The sequence below is a fragment of the Eptatretus burgeri genome, chromosome 2 (assembly GCF_056783735.1).
Source record: "Eptatretus burgeri isolate ZD-2024b chromosome 2, Ebu_testis_v1, whole genome shotgun sequence".
Lineage (NCBI taxonomy): Eukaryota > Metazoa > Chordata > Myxini > Myxiniformes > Myxinidae > Eptatretus > Eptatretus burgeri.
Genome location: NC_140962.1, coordinates 146,272,511 through 146,288,818, shown reverse-complemented (window position 1 = coordinate 146,288,818; position 16,308 = coordinate 146,272,511). Strand labels below are relative to the sequence as shown.

Here is a 16,308-nt window from a genome sequence, read left to right as displayed (position 1 = left end):
GTCACTTTACATTATCATTTACAGAGTACAAATACAGCTTCAAAAGCAAAAAATTATGACAATTAAAAAAACTCATCCCCTTATTTGTGCAGCATTTTGAGGATAAATATTGCCATTGTGGAATGATTCAGATGACAAATATTGCTGTGTCAAGTTGCACACATGAGGACTTTGGCGTGTCGAAAGCAAATTCGAAAATGTAAAAAATAATGACTAAAAGGATATATATATATATATATATATATATATATATATATATATATATATATATATATATATATATATATATATATATATCGGGAGTTCTATGAAGATGACTAATTAGGTTATCCGACCTGGATGAACGCTGTGACGATACGATCATGACGACATCATGACTGCAGCCCCTGGAGTGATGGAAGAGCGATGTGTTGCCATGACGAGCCCCAAAAAGGGCAAAACTAGTCAGTAGCTTCGTTTTTCATTTGCTTTGTGACAGCTTTCGATCTTGGCATCTTTGCACTGCAAGAGGCCCTTCTGGGGATACAGTCATGATGTTGTCGTAATGGTATCATCATGGCATTCACCAAGGTCAGAGAACTCCATTAATCATTATTTATATATATATATATATATATATATATATATATATATATATATATATATATATATATATATATATATATATATATATATATATATATATATATATATATATATATATATATATATATATATATATATCTTGCATAATATTGGGGCAGTTGGGGTTAAACATTTTTTTAAAGACGAAGGTGCTGCCAACCAAAAGTAAAAAACTCGATTGACTCCGCTGGAGTGAGGGCTTATTTTCTTATTTATTTTTTTGTTAACCTTGAGACCAGGTCTGCTCTCGCTTTTTTGCTCAAATTAGCGGAGTCGATCGAGTTTTTACTTTTGGTTGGCAGCGCTTTCTTCTTTTTCAAAAATATATATGTATGTACAGTGTGTATGTACATATATACATATACTGTATAGATATATATATATATATATATATATATATATATATATATATATATATATATATATATACATACATGGTATGTACAGTATGTGACTGGGGCAGTTGAGATAATGCATAAAAAATGAAAAAGACACTTCCATCCAAAAGTAAACTACATCTACGCCACTGATTTGAACAACAAGTAAAAGCAGACCTGGTCGCAGGTGACTTTTTGTTGTACTCAGGTTGTTTGTGTAACTATTATATTGTTGCGGTCTTCGCGCCCGCCGGCGTGCGGACGGCCACGTAACTCGAATCGCGGCACGTCGCCCACCGGACGGACAATCCAGTCGTGACCCTCTCGGACTAACGCCGGGAACCAGTCACGGGTGGACCTTTCGGTCTCACCGCGATCGAGCCAATCAGCCCCCGCGTGGGATAGGGTTGCTCGCCAAATTCGAACTACCTAAGTACCCACGCGGAGGGTAGACCGGGCGATCGCACCTCGCCGCAGGTCGACTTCGGACACGGGCCACTTAAGCGACCCGTTCCGTACTATCAGAATAACCGAGCGGTGTTATCGTCGACCTCGACGGTTCGATTAATTATCGGGCGTATTCAGCCCACTACCAACCCTTTACGTGAAGCAAGATGGGGATTCAATGGAGGAAAAGACGAAGCGAAGCGGGAGAACAGTTCAACAATAAAGCACATTTATTCTCGGCACACGGGAAGCACACAAATACAATTCCACCAAATGCACACAAAAAAAAGAAAACACAATTCCATTTACACAAAAAGCAAACATAAAAGTGAAAACACAGTGCAGAGCTAATACCGACTACCGAGCACACGGCAACACTTATACAATTCTACTTCACAGACGGCGCCGACAACACATACCCAAAACCAAGGAAAAGAAATACCCCAAGAATGAGGTAGGCCTGGGGCCGAGACCGGGTCGGGCCTACCCGTCTGGTGATGAGACGCGGAGCGGCGATGGCCCCGCAACCCGCGGGCCTCGTGGACAGTGCCTGGCAGGGGGTGGGAACGGGCCCCCTTGGTCGCACTATCTCAGCGCGGGGGGGAAACAGGAGGGGTTGCTGATGCTCGGGGTATAGAGGATCTTTATTATATGCGACGAGCGTCTCCACCTCGGCCAGGTCGCGCTGCCGGCCTCCCTCGGGTGCAGCTTCCTGCACGACGCGAGCACCCCCTCGTCTGGTGTCGCCGCCTTTCCACAGCTCCGTCCCCTCCGTTCCGACTCCAACGCACACGACGAGCAGCTCCACCGCCCGCGAAGTCTTGACCCTCTGCTTCCGACTCTCCTCTTCTTGACTCTCCGTTCTCGTTCTGCTGACTCTCCCTCGTTCTCTCTTGCGACTCTCCGACCCCTCGTTCTCGTTCTGCTGACTCTTTCGCTCCGACTTTTACGACTCCTTTGACTGACGAACACCGTCCTTTTATCCCCCCCCCGTAACTTCGCCTTTGACCCCCTCCCTTTGACCTTTCACCTCGCTCCCCATTGGCCCGACAAAAAGTGGGCGTGAAGGCTTTTTGATCCACAAATTTGCATATATCGATCGCCCTGGGGGCGGGGCCAATTCGCCCCTCGCTCACCGATTGGACGGCAAAAAGTGGGCGTGTGTCGTTTTCGATCCGTTTTTGAAGCAGAAAATCCGTGATTTTGTACACGCTGTTCAACGTGCGCCCTACACGAGTCCAGCATCGGTGCCCATGAGTGGCGCGAGATGACGGTGATGCGATGGTGGCGAGTTGTGACGGTAAAGGTCGTGGCGGTTGTGGTGAAGCGGTGGTTGTGGTCGGTGGTTGATGTTGTGGTTGTGATCATGGCGGTTGGTCCAAAATAAAGATAGTAAAAGAAAAACGGCTATCCTGAAGAGTCGCAGCACATATAAATGACATGTATTCCCACTAGACAACGGGTTTGGGCCTAACTACACATGCACTTACCGAGATACCTCACCGAAGGGACCTGAATGGTGGTTTGCGAATCTGGTAACCACAACAATATGTTTTCTTTTTTTCCTATTGCTTCGAGAAGTATTACTATATTTAATTTTGTGTGCTCCTTCCATTTCCGTCACACTTTATTCAAAAGGGTTCCTGCTGTCTTACCATTGGAACTGCTGCATTAAAGCTCTGGATCCTGCTTTTTCTTCTCCCTCCTCCATCCTGGAAAATGAGCTTTTAAAACAGGCATTTTTATAATTTTAATGGACACTAATTGTTGGTGCATGTTAGTCGATAACCAGCTTTCCAACGGTGCAATTTTTTTATTATTCCACCACAGCTGAAACCCATCAGAATAAAGAGTGAAGGACATTTTTTTTTAAGTTTTTGAATTTTTTTTTTTTTACTTCAATGTACAATTTCAATTGTTTATAACAATGTACTATCCCAAATATTACAAATGGATTTGCAAAATAAATGGTTGAATTCTGCGAAATGTGAATAATAACAACACAGCATCTCACATACTTTCCTCATTTAAAACAAGTTTGTCTCTCTAGCGACGTGTGGTGAGCTCTTTTGAATTGCACCGTGGGAGCTCTTTTGAATTATGTGGAGGTGAGGTGCTCTCAATAACGTGGCGGTTACATCACAGTGAGGTGTTTTTAACAACGTGGCGGTGAGGTGTTTTGAATTACGTGGATGTGAGGTATTTTTAATAATGTGGGGGTGAGGTGTTTTTAATAACATGGTGGTGAGGTGTTTTGAATTACGTGGATGTGTGGTGTTTTTAATAACATGGTGGTGAGGTGTCTTGAATTACGTGGTGGTGAGGTGTTTTTAATAACATTGTGGTGAGGTGTTTTGAATTACGTGGATGTGAGGTGTTTTTAATAATGTGGGGGTGAGGTGTTTTTAATAACATGGTGGTGAGGTGTCTTGAATTACGTGGTGGTGAGGTGTTTTTAATAATGTGGGGGTGAGGTGTTTTTAATAACATGGTGGTGAGGTGTTTTTAATAACATGGTGGTGAGGTGTCTTGAATTACGTGGTGGTGAGGTGTTTTTAATAATGTGGGGGTGAGGTGTTTTTAATAACATGGTGGTGAGGTGTCTTGAATTACGTGGTGGTGAGGTGTTTTTAATACTGTGGGGGTGAGGTGTTTTTAATAACATGGTGGTGTGGTGTTTTTAATAACATGGTGGTGAGGTGTCGTGAACTTCGTGGTGGTTAGGTGTTTTTAATACTGTGGGGGTGAGGTGTTTTTAATAACATGGTGGTGAGGTGTTTTTAATAACATGGTGGTGAGGTGTCTTGAATTACGTGGTGGTGAGGTGTTTTTAATAATGTGGAGGTGAGGTGTTTTTAATAACATGGTGGTGAGGTGTTTTTAATAACATGGTGGTGAGGTGTCTTGAATTACGTGGTGGTGAGGTGTTTTTAATAATGTGGGGGTGAGGTGTTTTTAATAACATGGTGATGAGGTGTTTTTAATAACATGGTGGTGAGGTGTCTTGAATTACGTGGTGGTGAGGTGTTTTTAATAATGTGGGGGTGAGGTGTTTTTAATAATATGATGGTGAGGTGTTTTTAATAATATGTCAGTGGGGTGTTTTTAATAATAGTCAGTGAGTTGTTTTTAATAATATGATGGTGAGGTGTTTTTAATAACGCAGCAATGAAGTGTTTTTAATACCATGAATGAAGTGTTTTTAATACCATGACGGTGAGGTCTTTTTAATACCATGACGGTGAGGTCTTTTTAATACCATGACGGTGAAGTATTTTTAATACCATGACGCTGAAGTGTGTTTAATACCATAACGGTGAAGTATTTTTAATACCATAACGGTGAAGTGTTTTTAATATCATGACGGTGAAGTTTTTTTAATACCATGACGGTGAAGTGTTTTTAATACCATGACGGTGAAGTGTGTTTAATACCATGACGGTGAAGTGTTTTTAATACCATGACGGTGAAGTGTTTTTAATACCATGACGGTGAAGTGTTTTTAATAACGCAGCAATGAGGTGTTTTTAATACCAAGACGGTGAAGTGTGTTTAATACCATGACGGTGAAGTGTTTTTAATACCATGACGGTGAAGTGTTTTTAATACCATGACGGTGAAGTGTTTTTAATACCATGACGCTGAAGTGTGTTTAATACCATGACGGTGAGGTCTTTTTAATACCATGACGGTGAAGTGTGTTTACTACCATGACGCTGAAGTGTGTTTAATACCATGACGGTGAGGTCTTTTTAATACCATGACGGTGAAGTGTGTTTAATACCATGACGGTGAAGTGTGTTTAATACCATACTGCTGAAGTGTTTTTAATACCATGACGCTGAAGTGTTTTGAATACCATGACGGTGAAGTGTTTTTAATACCATGATGGTGAAGTGTGTTTAATACCATGACGGTGAAGTGTTTTTAATACCATGACGGTGAAGTGTTTTTAATAACGCAGCAATGAGGTGTTTTTAATACCAAGACGGTGAAGTGTGTTTAATACCATGACGGTGAAGTGTTTTTAATACCATGACGGTGAAGTGTTTTTAATACCATGACGGTGAAGTGTTTTTAATACCATGACGCTGAAGTGTGTTTAATACCATGACGGTGAGGTCTTTTTAATACCATGACGGTGAAGTGTGTTTACTACCATGACGCTGAAGTGTGTTTAATACCATGACGGTGAGGTCTTTTTAATACCATGACGGTGAAGTGTGTTTAATACCATGACGGTGAAGTGTGTTTAATACCATACTGCTGAAGTGTTTTTAATACCATGACGCTGAAGTGTTTTTAATACCATGACGGTGAAGTGTTTTTAATACCATGACGGTGAAGTGTGTTTAATACCATGACGGTGAAGTGTTTTTAATACCATGACGGTGAAGTGTTTTTAATACCATGACGGTGAAGTGTGTTTAATACCATGATGGTGAAGTGTGTTTAATACCATGTCGGTGAAGTGTGTTTAATACCATGACGGTGAGGTCTTTTTAATACCATGACGGTGAAGTGTGTTTAATACCATGACGGTGAAGTGTGTTTAATACCATACTGCTGAAGTGTTTTTAATACCATGACGCTGAAGTGTTTTTAATACCATGACGGTGAAGTGTGTTTAATACCATGACGGTGAAGTGTTTTTAATACCATGACGGTGAAGTGATTTTAATACCATGACGGTGAAGTGTGTTTAATACCATGATGGTGAAGTGTGTTTAATACCATGTCGGTGAAGTGTTTTTAATACCATGACGGTGAAGTGTTTTTAATACCATGACGGTGAAGTGTTTTTAATACCATGACGGTGAAGTGTGTTTAATACCATGACGGTGAAGTGTTTTTAATACCATGATGGTGAAGTGTTTTTAATACCATGACAGTGAAGTGTTTTTAATAACGCAGCAATGAGGTGTTTTTAATACCAAGACGGTGAAGTGTGTTTAATACCATGACGGTGAAGTGTTTTTAATACCATGACGGTGAAGTGTTTTTAATACCATGACGGTGAAGTGTTTTTAATACCATGACGCTGAAGTGTGTTTAATACCATGACGGTGAGGTCTTTTTAATACCATGACGGTGAAGTGTGTTTACTACCATTACGCTGAAGTGTGTTTAATACCATGACGGTGAGGTCTTTTTAATACCATGATGGTGAAGTGTGTTTAATACCATGACGGTGAAGTGTGTTTAATACCATACTGCTGAAGTGTTTTTAATACCATGACGGTGAAGTGTTTTTAATACCATGATGGTGAAGTGTTTTTAATACCATGACGGTGAAGTGTTTTTAATAACGCAGCAATGAGGTGTTTTTAATACCAAGACGGTGAAGTGTGTTTAATACCATGACGGTGAAGTGTTTTTAATACCATGACGGTGAAGTGTTTTTAATACCATGACGGTGAAGTGTTTTTAATACCATGACGCTGAAGTGTGTTTAATACCATGACGGTGAGGTCTTTTTAATACCATGACGGTGAAGTGTGTTTACTACCATTACGCTGAAGTGTGTTTAATACCATGACGGTGAGGTCTTTTTAATACCATGATGGTGAAGTGTGTTTAATACCATGACGGTGAAGTGTGTTTAATACCATACTGCTGAAGTGTTTTTAATACCATGACGCTGAAGTGTTTTTAATAACGCAGCAATGAGGTGTTTTTAATACCATGACGCTGAAGTGTGTTTAATACCATGACAGTGAAGTGTTTTTAATACCATGATGGTGAAGTGTGTTTAATACCATGACACTGAAGTGTGTTTAATACCATGACGGTGAAGTGTGTTTAATACCATGACGGTGAAGTGTTTTTAATACCATGACGCTGAAGTGTTTTTAATACCATGACGGTGAAGTGTGTTTAATACCATGACGTTGAAGTGTGTTTAATACCATGACGGTGAAGTGTGTTTAATACCATGACGCTGAAGTGCGTTTAATACCATGACGGTGAAGTGTGTTTAATACCATGACGCTGAAGTGTTTTTAATACCATGACGCTTGAAGTGTGTTTAATACCATGACGCTTGAAGTTTGTTTAATACCATGACGCTGAAGTGTTTTTAATACCGTGACGGTGAAGTGTTTTTAATAACACAGCAATGAGGTGTTTTTTATACCATGACGGTGAAGTGTGTTTAATACCATGACGGTGAAGTGTGTTAAATACCATGACGTGAAGTGTTTTTAATAATGCAGCAATGAGGGGTTTTTAATACCATTACGGTGAAGTGTTTTTAATACCATGACGGTGAAGTGTTTTTAATACCATGACGGTGAAGTGTGTTTAATACCATGATGCTGAAGTGTTTTTAATACCATGACAGTGAAGTTTGTTTAATACCATGACGCTGAAGTATTTTTAATAACACAGCAATGAAGTGTTTTTAATACCATGAATGAAGTGTTTTTAACACCATGACGGTGAAGTGTTTTTAATAACATGAATGAAGTGTTTTTAATACCATGACGGTGAGGTGTTTTTAATACCATGACGGTGGAGTGTGTTTAATACCATGACGGTGAAGTGTGTTTAATACCATGACGGTGAAGTGTGTTTAATACCATGACGCTGAAGTGTTTTTATAACGCAGCAATGAGGTGTTTTTAATACCATGACAGTGAAGTGTGTTTAATACCATGACGGTGAAGTGTTTTTAATACCATGACGGTGAGGTCTTTTTCATACCATGACGGTGAAGTGTTTTAATACCATGACGGTGAAGTGTTTTTAATAACGCAGCAATGAAGTGTTTTTTAATAACGCAGCAATGAGGTGTTTTTAATAATATGATGGTGAGGTGTTTTTAATAATGTCGCAGTGAGCTATTTTTAATAATGTCGCAATGAGGTATTTTTAATACCATGACTGTGAAGTGTTTTTAATAACGCAGAAATGAGGTGTTTTTAATAGCTTATCAGTGTGGTGTTTTTTTATAAGGTGGTGGTTCCACAGTGGTGAGATGTTTTTAATGCCATTGTGGTGAGGTGTTTTGAATTAAGTGGTGGTGTTTGTCCCACTGGAGCGACATCTGGTGAGGAGAGTAAAGCGAGTGATGCATGCTGGACTGGATGCAGTATATGTTCAGAGTTATCTAATATACAAAGCTCGTTCTAAAGGCCCTGTCACACCTTGACGATTTAGCCAGCGTATGCCGACATATGAAAAATTTGTCTAAAACGCTGGCACACGTCGAATACGTATGGGTAAGTTTTGTATATGTTAAGAGCACGCTCGCATACGTTGTAGTACGCTGACATACATCGTAGTATGCTGGCATACGTCGTAGTTCGCCGAGCCGTTAGGCAAATTTTCCATGCTTGAAATTTTTCGACGTATGCCAGCGTATGACTCACATGTTCTGCATACGCTGGCCATAAGTTGTAGGCACGTTACGCGATCGTTGACACACATCGACACACATTACTCGTAAGTTACTCATAAGTCGAAACACGTCGAGGTTATGTTTAGCATACCCGAAACTTATTTCTAACCTATGAGTAACGTGTTGTAGGCACGTTACGCGATCGTTGACACACGTCGACACATGTTACTTGTAAGTTACTCAAAAGTCGAAACACGTCGAGGTAATGGTTAGCGTCAGTGTTCCAGATTCCCGAGTTTTTTTTTTTTTCTTCAGTATGACGGTGATGTTGACACTTCGATTTCAAATGCGGTTATAATATAATATAATTAATAGGCTGCCGTTCAATGATTTAAATCATAACCGCACGAGAAATCGAAGTGTCAAAATCACCGTCATACCGAAAAAAAAAAAAAAAAAAAAACAGGGAGTCTGCAACACTGACGCTAACCATTTCCTCGATGTGTTTCGACTTATGAGTAACTTACATGTAACATGTGTCGACGTGTGTCAACGATCGCATAACGTGCCTACAACTTGTGGCCAGTGTATGCGGAACGTATGTCATACGCCGAGTACGTCAAAAAATTTTCAACATGCTGAAAATTTGTCGACGTACTCGGCATACTACGACATATGCCGGCGTGCTTCAGCGTGTTATTAATGTATACAAAACTTACCCATAACGTATTCGACATGTGCCAGCGTATTCGGCAAATTTTTCATACATCGGCATACGCTGGCTAAAACGTCAAGGTGTGACAGCGGCTTGACACTTCAATGTCTGGTGCAGTTATGATTTGAATCGTCGAGCCGCAGCCTATTAATAGGCTATGCCACGTGATCGTAGGCGATACGCTGCCGCGCTATGCATAAGTTAGACTATCGTTGGGCATAGGTTGTGAACGCAAAGCATTCATTGATATAAGTTATCTATATGTTATCGAAATGTTCTGTGTACTTTACTAATACGTTATGCATACGTCCAACTCGTTATGAATATCTACAAAACTGGAAAAAAACATCAATAGTTCAGCGTATGTCAGCATTTTACATACATTTTGATACCTTGCCATACGCTGGCTAAAATGTCATGGAGTGACAGGGCCCTAACATCTGACTGACTGTCTGACTGACTGATTCACTGACTGATATTGACGATCGGTATGTTCTGGGTGATGTAGAAAGCTGAAATATTGCGTGCTGATGGACATTGAAGCCTATACTCTGGGAAAAATCACAGAATCATGGGACAACATCTCAAAATGAATATATATATAAATGAAAAAAAAGATTATGCAGGTGAGGGACCCGAGACAATGAGGAAGCATGGTAATTTGGTGTGCCGATGTAAATCGAGGCCAGTACATTGGAAAAAATCACAGAACCATTGGAAAGCATCTGTAAATGAAAATATAAATAAATGAAAACAAAAATGAAAAAAACAAATGCAGGTGAGCGACCCGAGACAATGGGGAAGCAATGTAATTTTCCGTGCCAATGGACATCGAAGCCTATCCACCAGGAAAATCGCAGAACTGTCAGAAAGCAACCGAAAATGAAAATATGTAAATGAATGACACTATAGATCTTCTTCTTCTTCTTTCGGCTGCTCCCGTTAGGGGTCGCCACAGTGGATCATCCATCTCCATTTCGCTCTATCCTCCACATCTTCCATTGACACCCCAACCACCCGCATGTCCGCCCTCACCGCATCCATGAACCTCTTCTTTGGCCTTCCTCTTCTCCTCCTTCCTGGCGGCTCCATCCTCAGCATCCTTCTCCCGATATACTCCACTTCCCTCCTGTGCACATGTCCACTTGGTCTCTTGTACACACAGTATGTCCACCTTTCTTCTCTCCATCATATCAGCCAACTCTCACCCTTTGCCAGTCATAGTCCCAACATTCGGAGTTCCAACTCTCACCTCCACACTTCCGCCTCTCCCACTGCCTCTGGACCTGCCTTCCCCGTCTCCTTCTCCTCCTTTGCCCAGCAGTAGCACAATTTCTACCGGTACCCTGCTGACGAACGTTACCGGTGGCGGTCGTTGGTAACCCAAGCTATTACCAGATCGACCGATCCGGTATGGAAATCCGTTTTATTGTCCGCATAATGATTTGGCATAGGTTTTTACGCCAGATGCCCTTCCTGACGCAACCTTGGTTGCCTCATACAACACACAGGGATATCGTAGCACTATATGACACCATATATATATATTGTTACGGCTGTGGAAATTCGCAGAGCACCATATAGGTCCTTAGTTCAGTTATGCCGATAAGTCCGTGTTCAGTAAGTTTTCCCCACCGTTGTTTAATGGAATTTTTTCGTGTGGACAGGGCTGTGATCTTTGAGTTAGCCGTTTTTCTTTCGCTATCGTTATTTTGGACCAACCACTTCACCACAACCACGATCAACATCAACCACGATCAAAACCAACCACAATTTCCTCAACCACCAACCACGATCAACACCAACCATGATCGCCTCAACCACCAACCACAACAACCACGATCAACACCAGCCACGATCGCCTCAACCACCAACCACAACAACCACGATCAACACCAACCATGCCACCTCAATCACCACCATGTTTTCTACCTCGGCACACGGTTGCCAGAGGCCTGGCCTTCGTCGAGGGAAAGCAGGAGGCCCCCTTTCCACTCCCCCAAAGGAATGGCGTCTCCATGGTGGATTTATAGGCGTGAGGAGAGAGACAACTACCGCAGCGGCGTGCGTCCCTAATTTGGCGGGAAAACGCTTCCTTCTGGAAGTTACCCACATGTTCTGGAAGGAAGGGTTGGAGTTGAGAAGTGGCGGGGCGTGGGTATAAAAAGGAGGAACGCGAGCGCGGAAAAGAAGAGTGAGAGAATCCGTCACCAGGAACGCGAGTGCTGAGGAGAATCTCTCTCTCTCTCTCTCTCTCTCTCTCTCTCTCTCTCTCTCTCTCTCTCTCTCTCTCTCTCTCTCTCTCTCTCTCTCTCTCTCTCTCTCTCACTCTCTCACTCTCTCACACTCTCACTCTCTCACTCTCTCACTCTCTCACTCTCTCACTCTCTCACTCTCTCACTCTCTCACTCTCACACTCTCTCACTCTCTCACTCTCTCACTCTCTCACTCTCTCACTCTCTCACACTCTCACACTCTCACACTCTCACACTCTCACACTCTCACACTCTCACACTCTCACACTCTCACTCTCTCACTCTCTCACTCTCTCACACTCTCACACTCTCACACTCTCACACTCTCACACTCTCACACTCTCACACTCTCACACTCTCACACTCTCACACTCTCACACTCTCACACTCTCACACTCTCACACTCTCACACTCTCACACTCTCACACTCTCACACTCTCACACTCTCACACTCTCACACTCTCACACTCTCACACTCTCACACTCTCACACTCTCACACTCTCACATTCTCACACTCTCACACTCTCACACTCTCACACTCTCACACTCTCACACTCTCACACTCTCACACTCTCACACTCTCACACTCTCACACTCTCACACTCTCACACTCTCACACTCTCACACTCTCACACTCTCCCTCTCGGTCGCTGAGGATCGTGAGCGAGGTGGCGCTCCGGACCGAGGGCTCTCTGTGTCGGTCGTGACGAGAACGGGCGAAGGAGGACAGAGCCACAGGAAATCATCACACGGTCACGTTTTCCTTCCTTCTTTTTCTTTTCTGGGTTTTCGTATGAGAGATGTGGCGCCGGGTCCTCAAGTAAACCTGTTTAAGTTATTGTACATAATAAATAGACGACGGTTGCAATGCTTTGCCTTGTTCGTGTCTTGTCCCCTTCCCCCATTGATTGCATACCTGCATGTGTGTTTTGCATCCATTGCATGATTGTTTGTTTATGTGTGCATTGTAAACAAATGTCCTTGTGCGAATGTTAACCCGTTCGTTGTGTCCCCTTTCCCCATCGAACCGCTGTATTGCTCTCGAAATAATAGCGGACATTTTAATAGCCGATAAAATAATTGGGTCCAACAAGGTCTCGCGATAATACACCGCTCGGTTATCCCAGAACGGAACGAACTGCTTAAGCGGTTCGTGTCCAAGCAGACCTCGCTGAGGTACGGTCTCTCGGTAGTCTGCCCGCACGAATACTTAGGTATATCGATAATTTGGCGATTGACCCTGTCGCGTGCGGGCAGAGTGTTGACTCGGCCGTGTTATGCATTTGGAGCACACCCGTGACTGGTTTCCGGCGTTGTTCCGGAAGGTCGCGACTGAATTGTCCTTCCGGTGGGCGAGACGGCCGCCATTGGCTAAAGCGGCTGTTCGCGCATGTCGGCAGGCGCAGATTCGTAACAATATATACGTATATATATATATATATATATATATATATATATATATATATATATATATATATATATATATATATATATATATATATATATATATATATATATATGACAATATCTAAATAAATTAAAAAATATATGTGAAAATATGGAAATGAAAAGTCAAATGCAGGTGAGCAACCCGAGACAATGAGGAAGCACGTTTTGTATGCTTACACAATGTGTAAGCACACTCCGCTAATATATGTATGTATATATATATATATATATATATATATATATATATATATGTATATGTATGTATATGTATGTATATGTATGTATATATATGTATATATATGTGTATGTATATGTATGTATATATATGTATATATATGTATATATATGTATATATATGTATATATATATCTATATATCTATATATATATATATATATATATATATGTATATATATATATATATTGCCTGGTGTTGGCGCAGTGGTTAGGGTAGCGGCTTGGGATCCAAAAGGTCCTGAGTTCAAGCCCCGTTGGGCCACTGAATTAATACACCAGTGGGTTGACTCAGCCTGTCATCCTTCCGAGGCCGGCGAAATGAGTACCAGCATACTGGGCCGGTGTATACCCCGGTTAGAATAGGTGTACCATATCCCTGTGTCGTAAGAGGCGACCAGGGTTGCGTCAGGAAGGGCATCCAGCGTAAAACATGTGCCAAATCACTATGCGGATCATACGGATGATCCGCTGTGGCGACCCCTAACGGGAGCAGCCGAAAGAAGAAGAAGATATATATATATATATATATATATATATATATATATATATATATATATATATATATATATATATATATATATATATATATATATATATATATATACACATACATACATATATTGTTGCTGATCTGTGGTTCAAGTTTCCCCATGAGGCAAAGCGCTCAAGTTCCTCCCGAACACCTGGTCTTGAGGCCACCAGGCATGAATAACTCTGTGCGCTGGTGGGTTGTGCTGATTGGTACTACCAATCTGGTAGCATTACACGACTTCGCATGATACCTTACCTGTGGACGGCCGCAACGGGGGTTGGGGGGGTGTGGCGGGGGGTGTCTCATGCCCTCGATGTTTACTCCAGTTCACTCATTGGATCAGGTGAAGCCGAGCGAAGCTGCGACTTCGCACCGGCTAATAAGAGAAAATTATGTGGGGTAGAACTTCTTGGCTTTACTGTCTGTGGAATTTGCTGGACTCTTAGAAAAAATATGCTGTGAGCTGGGCACATTTATAAAACAAACAATTTATTGTAATAAATGAGGCAAAAGTACATGCAAATATTCACAAAGAACAATAAAGGACACAATGTAGAACTATGCCAATATAAAGAACTTCTACAATCTTACCATACAGTAGGACAGGCACCATCAGAAACATATCACAAGAAAAGTTAGAGAGCAACGAAAGACAAGAACAGACGAGGTGTTTCCAACTTCAATTGTACCTGGCATGGCCGATGGACCATCGTTTTCTCGTCATTTAGGAGTGGGAGGAGGAAAACTATGTCTCAGTGTGTGGTTGGAGGAGGTGCAAAATGAGGGTTGCAGTGAGGCTTAGTGAAATGCAGATTAGGTGCAGAGAAGAAAAGTGGAAAGAGGTGCATGTCTGTGAGGTCACTCTGAAATGGATGTTTCTCAGAACTTGCCCTCGCCGATTGCTCTTTTGTATCCACAGCAGACCTGACAGAAAACAAAGAAGAAGAACGTGTGAGAAGATAACCTAATAATGAAATGTAAGGGAGGTTGTAAGTGTAACTGTTCATGGTCTGATAACTGTTAACAGTCTTGCGCTTGGTGCGCTCACCCACCCAGTGCTCCACTCCCGCTGCTACATCCCCAAAGCTCCATTCATCTGTTCAGCTCCGCCTTCCGCCCCGTACCGCCAGCCAAGCCAAAATGTGTCTTTCGTGTCTCTTTTTCCCTTCCCCTCATTGGGTATTTTATCGTTGTTTAGTGAGGGAGGAGCCTAAAGGTGGATCAGAACAGGCAGTAGCTGTTCCCAAGCGTCTCCGTTGGTGCACAGATGCTTCCCCTGGTTTTGGCCCTGCCCTTGCAAAGACTCTATTCCGGAAATGGTCTCATTCACTTCTTCACCTCTCCACGTGACTCATCTCCGACATTTTACATGGGAGCAAAACTATCTGTTGGTGCTCCCCAGCCATGAACATGCACTGGACACCAAATGGTGGCCGTAATTGAATGAAGCGCTCTGGCTATCCATGCGAGGTTAAAAGGATTGTAGCGCATACTTGTGCTTCAAACTACATGCCAGAACATCCCAAGCTCAAGCATCTGCAGTAGTATGTGGCATCCATTGTTCTCACATGTCTCACAGGGTAGTTGTGGACATCTCTGGTGGTGGCTGTGGTTGCAGCATTCATAGCGGTGGTGTGACAGAGAGTTATGGAGTGGTAGTTGAGAAGTCTTAGCAGTGAGCTATGGTGAGGTGGTTGGGGAATTGTCTGGGTTGTGACGGTTAGTGGCGAAGTTAAGCGAGCTTGGACTGATGTTAGAATTTTTTAAGGCATTATAGTGGTTGTCGGAATGTTGTAGCTTTGTGGTCTGAGTCTGGAGAAGGTCCGAGTCATTACCAAATAGACGTTGCGGTGAATGTCTGTTTGGTAATGGCACAAGGTTTGAACATGGAATGGCAAGCGTATGCAAATGAGCTAACTGTTGCTGTGGCCTGCATGCTTGCATGATAGAGAAGGTTGTGTGACGTAAAGTGAAATAAGTGAAGGATAAAGAGTAAAGAATGGAAAACAAAGACCTGCCTAAAAGCCCACACAACACATTTTGTCCCATAAACCCACTAGATATGAGGGAAGGGCTATCGAAAACAAATATTAATTAAATAAATGTCTCAGGACAATGATATTTTGTGTACCATAGCCTCGCCCTCGGGGGAGTGGTGGCTTCGTAGAACTGCAACAATATATATATATATATATATATATATATATATATATATATATATATATATATATATATATATATATATATATACTGAATATATCTTCATACAGTATTTCTCAATCAACTCCTCCCATGCTCTTCGAGCCGAAGAAGCTGCATAAAGCAACCAT

At 42.0% G+C, this 16,308-nt stretch overlaps 1 protein-coding gene across 2 annotated transcripts in view; it reads left to right on the top strand.

The window, feature by feature from the left end:
• The window catches only part of LOC147033460 (semaphorin-3A-like), a 226,025-nt gene that overhangs the window by 139,214 nt on the left and 70,503 nt on the right, over positions 1 to 16,308 (top strand). The window lies entirely within an intron of this gene.